The 6,995-nt window shown below is 51.3% G+C and overlaps 1 pseudogene; it reads left to right on the forward strand.

Moving 5' to 3' along the window:
• The first annotated feature begins 2,243 nt into the window (after window positions 1-2,243).
• LOC123067687 (E3 ubiquitin-protein ligase WAV3-like) lies at window positions 2,244-4,351 on the forward strand (annotated as a pseudogene).
• The last annotated feature ends 2,644 nt before the right edge of the window (window positions 4,352-6,995 follow it).

A 6,995-nucleotide genomic window follows, 5' to 3' on the forward strand; every position in this document is an offset into this window, starting at 1 on the left:
CGATTTCCTTGTGAGACGATCTCCTCCTCCTATCCGGTTCCCTATATATAAATACCCAATCTATAGGGCTACATCACGATCGACTCCCACAATCTAGTGCCTCGTAAGAGCATCTCCAACAGCCGCGCTAAATTAGCGCCGCGCCGCAAATTAGTCGGTTTTAGCGCGCGCGCAACGCGGCGGCTCGCTCCAGCGGGCGCGTAAAAACGGCGCGCGCGCTATAACGAGTTGGGCGCGCTGTTGGAAACACTGTCCCGCGTGGCGTATTTCGGACGCCCGCTACAACGCGCGGCACACTCGAGCGCTCGCTCTCGCACTTCCTCTCCCACTTCCACCCTCATCCGGCCGCGTCGCCGCCGCCGTCCGCGCCCCTCGGCGACCGTTCAGGCGCTTCCCCGGCCTATCCCCGCGCCGCCGCGCTTCCGCCCCATCCCCTCCTAGTCCCATCGGCGCTCGCGCGCCTCCGTCGTCCAAGGAACAGCGCCCGAGCGCTCGCTGCCGCGTCGCGCCCGCAAGGTGTTCGACAAAACGCCTACAAGGTATGTATTGCTCAAACTTCATGAATTTGGTGCATGTTTTGAATTGTAGTTTTTATAGTATAGTATTGAACATTGTAGATGAGTTCGTCGTATGATTCTTCCGAAGAAGAATTTGATATGGAAGAGGAGGAGGATCTTGCAATGATCCTAGCTATGCATATCAATAAAAAACCGAAGCACGGTGGTTCGGTTATGGGTCGGGAGAAAATTTGGAGAGATAGGATTGATGCCCATAACAGATTGATGAAGAACTATTTCGTGGAGAATCCCACATACCCGGAGTCGTATTTTCGTCGCCGGTTTAGGATGAGCACCGACTTGTTCAGGCGCATTGCAGAGAAACTAGCGAGCCATGACCGGTTTTTCCAGCAAAGGAGGAATGCCGCCGGAGAGCTCGGGCATAGCACCTTTCTGAAGGTGACAACCGCTTTGCGTATGTTGGCATACGGTATCCCGGCTGATCTAGTTGATGACCACTTGGCTATGGGTGAGAGCCAAGCCATCATGTGTGTCAAGCGCTTTGCAGTGGGAATTGTGCAAGTGTTTGGCGAGGAGTATTTGAGATCTCCCACTGCTGAAGACGCCGCAAGGCTATTGGCGATGAACAAAGCGCGCGGCTTTCCTGGCATGCTTGGCTCAATAGATTGCATGCATTGGAGTTGGAAGAATTGTCCAAAGGCATGGCATGGGCAATTCCACGGCCAAAAAAGGGTTCCACTATAATCCTTGAAGCGGTGGCCGATCAGGAGACTTGGATTCGGCATGCATTCTTTGGAATGCCTGGATCTTTGAATGACATCAATGTTGTCAACCGGTCACCACTGATGAATAAGATTGCAAACGGTGAGTTGCCACCTGTGCAGTTTGTAGCAAATGGCCGTACGTACAACTATGTCTATTATCTAGCGGATGGCATCTATCCAAAGTGGCAAACCTTCGTGAAGTCGTTGAAAAAGCCGGAAGGTAAGAAAAATCTTGATTTCCACAATGCTCAGGCGGCGGCTAGAAAAGATGTGGAGATAGCATTTAGAATTTTGCAAGCCCAATTTGCTATTGTGAGAGGACCGGCTAGATTTTGGGATCAAAAAATGCTTTGGTACATTATGCACGTTTGTGTGATCATGCACAACATGATCATCGAGAATGAGCGTGGCCAAGATTTAGACTACTCACAATATGAACTCTTGGGACATCCCGTGCGAGTGCGACGGAGGGCTGAAAGGATAGCCCGTTTTATTGCCTCCTATCATGCCATTCGGCATCCCGCAACGCACAATGAACTTTAGAATGATCTGATTGAAGAGTGATGGGCATGACATGGATGACAAAGAGCATGATGATTTCTGCATTCGACATTGTATTGTTCATGAACTATTTGTTGTGTTTATTGCATTATTTGTTGTACTGTACGATAAACTATTTGTTTGAGTTGTAATGATAACGAAATTGAACTATTTATTGTTGATTTATTTTATTTGTTTGATCATTTTTGCTCCTCTTCTTTGAAATGTGTATGTAGTTTGTGCGGCGCGCACGCTGTATTTTTGCGCTCTGCTGGAGCGGCGCGCGCGCTGCATTATAGCGCGGCTGCTGGAGCCAACGCTGGCGGCCGCGCTAAACCAGCCGCGCGGCAAACAGGTTTTTTACGCGCGGCGCTTAGCGCGGCTGTTGGAGATGCTCTAAGAAAACCGACGATCTAATCTCATGGCGACCTCAGGCCAGCGGTGCGCCGCCTGCTACAACACCATGACGTGCCAGGATGGCGCCTTCACGGCGGAGTGCGACCATGCCTTCCACCCTCGCTGCGCCTCCGGCGTCCCCGCGTGCCCCTCCTGCTACGCGAAGTGGCGCGCCACGCCCACCTTCACGCCGCGCCCGCTCTCCTACTCTCCCCTGCAGCCGCAGCCCGGCCGGATGCCGCTGCCTTTCCACGGCGCCCGGTCGTGGTCCACGTGCGCCGTCTGCAAGGGCGCCGTCGGCGGCGCGTTCGCCGGCGCCACCTTCACCTCTGAGTGCGAGCACACGTTCCACCTCTCGTGCGTCATGGGGAGCGTCTGCCCGGTCTGCAACACGCACTGGCCTTACCAGGTCTCTTCGTACCCCACTTTCCACCACTACGCTCCGCCGCCGCGGCCGGCGCTGTTCCCTCCCTTCATGCACCAGCCATCGCCCATGTATCTCCCTGACCGCGCCGTGTACGACGACGACGAGCCGGTGGAGCCTCCCGCGCAGGGGGCGCCGCTGGGTGACTGGGATCTCGTCCAGGACGCGGCCAACGGCGGAGGCAAACTCGTACTCGACGCCCACTGTGAGTACCCGGCCGTCGCCAGGGGCAAGCCGCATGATAACTTCGTGGTGCTGGTCCACGCCAAGGCCCCTGGCGCCGTCACCGCAGCGGCGGCGCAGACACGCGCGCCTCTCGACCTGGTAACCGTGCTCGACGTCAGCGGCAGCATGGCGGGCCACAAGATCGCACTGCTGAAGAAGGCTATGGAGTTCGTCGTCGACCAGCTCGGCCCTGCTGACCGCCTCAGCGTCGTGGCATTCTCGACGGCCGCGCATCGGGTCTGACGCGCATGTGGGACGTTGGGAAGGTCAAGGCCAAGGACGCCGTGCAGTTACTCGAGGCTGAAGGTGGAACGAACATCCTCAAGGGCCTCACCGAGGCTGCCAAAGTGCTCGACGGCCGACGGCACAAGAACGCCGTGGTCAGCGTCATCCTTCTCTCGGACGGCCAGGACACGTACAATCTCGATCTTGGAGGTTACGGTTACAGCTCCTACCAGACAAACTACCGTGGTCTCGTGCCAAGCTCCTTGCTAAGCGGTGCCGGCCACCGATCGACGCCGATACACACGTTCGGCTTTGGCGTCGACCACGACTCGTCAGCCATGCACACGATCGCCGAGGAGACCGGCGGCACGTTCTCCTTCATCGAGGACGAGAAGGTGGTGCAGGACTCGTTCGCGCAGTGCATCGGCGGGCTCCTCTCCGTGGTCGTGCAGGAGGCGCTGATCACCGTCAAGTGCGTGGACCCGGTGCGCGTCCGTGCAGTCAAGTCCGGCCGCTACAACACCAGCATCGACGCGTACGGGCGCTCCGCCTCGGTGGACGTCGGCGAGCTCTACGCGGACGAGGAAAGGCGCTTCCTGCTCCTGGTAGACGTGCCGAGGGCCGGCGACGCGGACGACGTGACGCAGCTCGTGAAGGTGACCTGCACCTACCGCGACACGGCGACCGGGCAGGTGCTGGACGTGGCAGGGGAGAACGTGGCGGTGCAGAGGCCGGTGGAGCTGGCCAAGGACCAGCAGCCGTCCATGGACGTGGCGCGGGAGAAATTCCGCGTGGAGGCGACGGAGGACATCGCGGCGGCGCGCGCGGCCGCGGAGCGCGGCGAGTACACGGAGGCCGCGAGGATACTGGAGCGCAGGCGGGAGGCGCTCCTGCCGGCGCTGGCCGACGACGCGAGGTGCAAGGCACTGGTGGAGGAGCTGCGGGAGCTGAGCACCCGCGTGGCCAGCCGGCGGGAGTACGAGAAGTCGGGGCGCGCGTGCATCCTGACCGGCTACAGCTCCCACGCGCAGCAGCGCGCCGCGTCAGCCTTCGTGGCCGGTGCCGAGGGGTACGGCTGTCCCCAGCCGGGCGGGGCGGCTCCGGGCGCGGCGCCGTCGATTCTTGGTTTTGGCGCGGCTGGGGCGTACGCGACGCCGGCGATGCAGAGGATGGTTGGCGCGTCGAGGCAAATACGTGAGCAGCAGCAGCAGCCGGCGACCTCCAAGAGGAAGAGCGGAAGCAATGGCGGTGCCTACTAAAATCAGTGGATCCAAGTTTTGCCACTCAGTCTTCGACCTTCCATATAGACTTTTGTTTGGTGCACTTGCGTCTCATATTTATCGGATAGAAATATTTACAGTACTATACTCGAGTTAGTATATTGTGGTTGAACCCGTATAATTTCGTGTAATGTGTGGCATTAATATGTTGCACTTCTTTTTAGGATTTCGCAGTTAAGTACTATTGGTGGATATGCCTATTTTTGAGTTGCTAAAGGATTTTCATTGAGTTTTGTAATCGTTTTTGTCTCTTGAATTTCTCTATTCTTTTGTAATCGTTTTTGACCGAGAATTATAATTTACCCGTAGAAGATCACCATTATTAATGAGCATGCTCTTCGGCCGTCGAGGATAGAGCACATCTGTTCTTCACCTGCCCGGCGGCAAACGGCATGTGGACTGCTCTCTTTTACGCCCATATTTCACTCTGATCAGTGTATTTTTCTTGCCCTTCAAAACATAAAAAACAGTAGAAAGCAACGAACACAAGATTAATATGTTAGTCCAACAAAACAAATAAAAAAATGTATCAAAAGTATGCATGGAATCTTGATTGACTCGTCCCCGTCCGCACAACACACACATTACAATTTTACACTGGTGGCCACTGACATATGTAAAGTTGTGGGACCATATGCATGTATATATAAAAGTGTTTCCTCGTAAAATAACTGTGAAAGTATTTGATGGAGAGCACCTCTTGTATTTCTGATTTTAGTCAAATCAATGTCAGGATTGTTAGATAATAACGAGAAATAAACGAGACAAAGAGACATGAATTTTTACGTGGAAACCCTTGCGGGAGAAAACCACGGACGCACGAAGGCACAATCACTATGATGGAGGAGTATTACAAGCACGAGACGAGAGACCGTCTGAGGTGCGACTACATGGGGTATATATGAGGGCAATACATGAGAGTCCTTGGAGGACAAGTAAACGAGTTGTACTCGTACGCGTCGGTACCAACGCAAAGGCCCACACCATATGTACTACGTCTAGTCCAATACGGTACTAGAATTTAGATCATAATTTAACAATCTCCACCTTGATCCAAATTCCCTCCAGTAGTAGAAGAAAGTGAATAACTCCATCCAAATCAGCATAAACACCTTGTGCGTCAAAGTCCATAGGACTAGTGAGAAATACCAACTAAGCCTAAGCAAAGCTCAAACTTATTGGTAGAAACTGGCTTTGTCATCATATCAGCAGGATTATCATGAGTACTTATCTTGCATACCTTCAAATCACCTTCAGCAACAACATCTCGAATATAGTGAAATCTAACATCAATGTGCTTTGTCCTCTCATGATACATTGGATTCTTTGTAAGATATATGGCACTTTGACTGTCAGAAAATATGGTAGGGCAAGATGAATCTCCACAAAGCTCAGTGTACAAACCTCTCAACCAGATAGCTTCTTTGCAAGCCTCAGAAATAGCCATATACTCGGCATCAGTAGTGGAACAAGCCACAATAGACTGCAAAGTTGCTCTCCAACTCACAGCACAACCACCAATGGTGAAAACATAACCTATGAGCGATCTCCTCTTATCCAAATCACCAGCAAAATCAGAATCAACAAAACCAACAAGTCCATCTCCAGTTTTCCCAAACTTTAAGTAAGCATTAGAAGTACCACGCAGGTATTTGAAAATCCACTGAACTGCTTTCCAATGCTCTTTTCCAGGATTAGTCATGTATCTACTGACAACACTCAATGCATATGATAAGTCAGGATGAGAACAAACCATGGCGTACATAAGTGAACCAACTGCACTTGAATACGGAACTCTAGACATGTACTCAATATCTGAATCTGACTTAGGACATAAAGCTGATGATAATTTGAAGTGTGCAGCTAACGGTGTACTCACCGGCTTGGCATTATGCATATTAAAACGAGAAGAACTTTATCAATATATCCCTTCTGACTGAGATACACTTTTCCAGATGGTCTATCTCTGGATATTTCCATGCCAAGAATTTTCTTTGCTGCACCCAAATCCTTCATCTCAAATTCATTGCTCAATTGATTCTTTAGTTCATTAATCTCTGACATACTCTTTGCAGCAATAAGCATATCATCAACATAAAGGAGCAAATAAATAGTTGAACCATTGACAGTTTTCAAATAAACACAACTATCATAATTAGACCTTTTGAAACCTTGAGAGAGCATAAAGGTGTCAAATCTCTTGTACCACTGTCTAGGGGATTGCTTCAATCCATAAAGAGATTTTTTTAACTTACAGACAAGCTTTTCTTTTCCAGGAATAGCAAAACCTTCAGGTTGTTCCATATAAATATCCTCTTCTAGTTCTCCATGCAAGAATGCAGTTTTAACATCCAGTTGTTCAAGCTCAAGATCATGCATGGCAACAATACTAAGTAAAGTGCGAATAGAGCTATGCTTCACAACAGGAGAAAAGACTTCGTTATAGTCAATACCTGGAATCTGGCTATAACCTTTAGCAACTAACCTTGCTTTATATCTTGTCTCATCATTAGGGGAAACACCTTCTTTCCTCTTGAAAACCCACTTGCAACGAATAGATTTCTTCTCTCTAGGCAATTTTACTAAATCCCAAGTGCCATTCTTTTCAAGTGATTCCATCTCA

The sequence above is a fragment of the Triticum aestivum genome, chromosome 3B (assembly GCF_018294505.1).
Source record: "Triticum aestivum cultivar Chinese Spring chromosome 3B, IWGSC CS RefSeq v2.1, whole genome shotgun sequence".
NCBI classification, from domain to species: Eukaryota; Viridiplantae; Streptophyta; class Magnoliopsida; order Poales; family Poaceae; genus Triticum; species Triticum aestivum.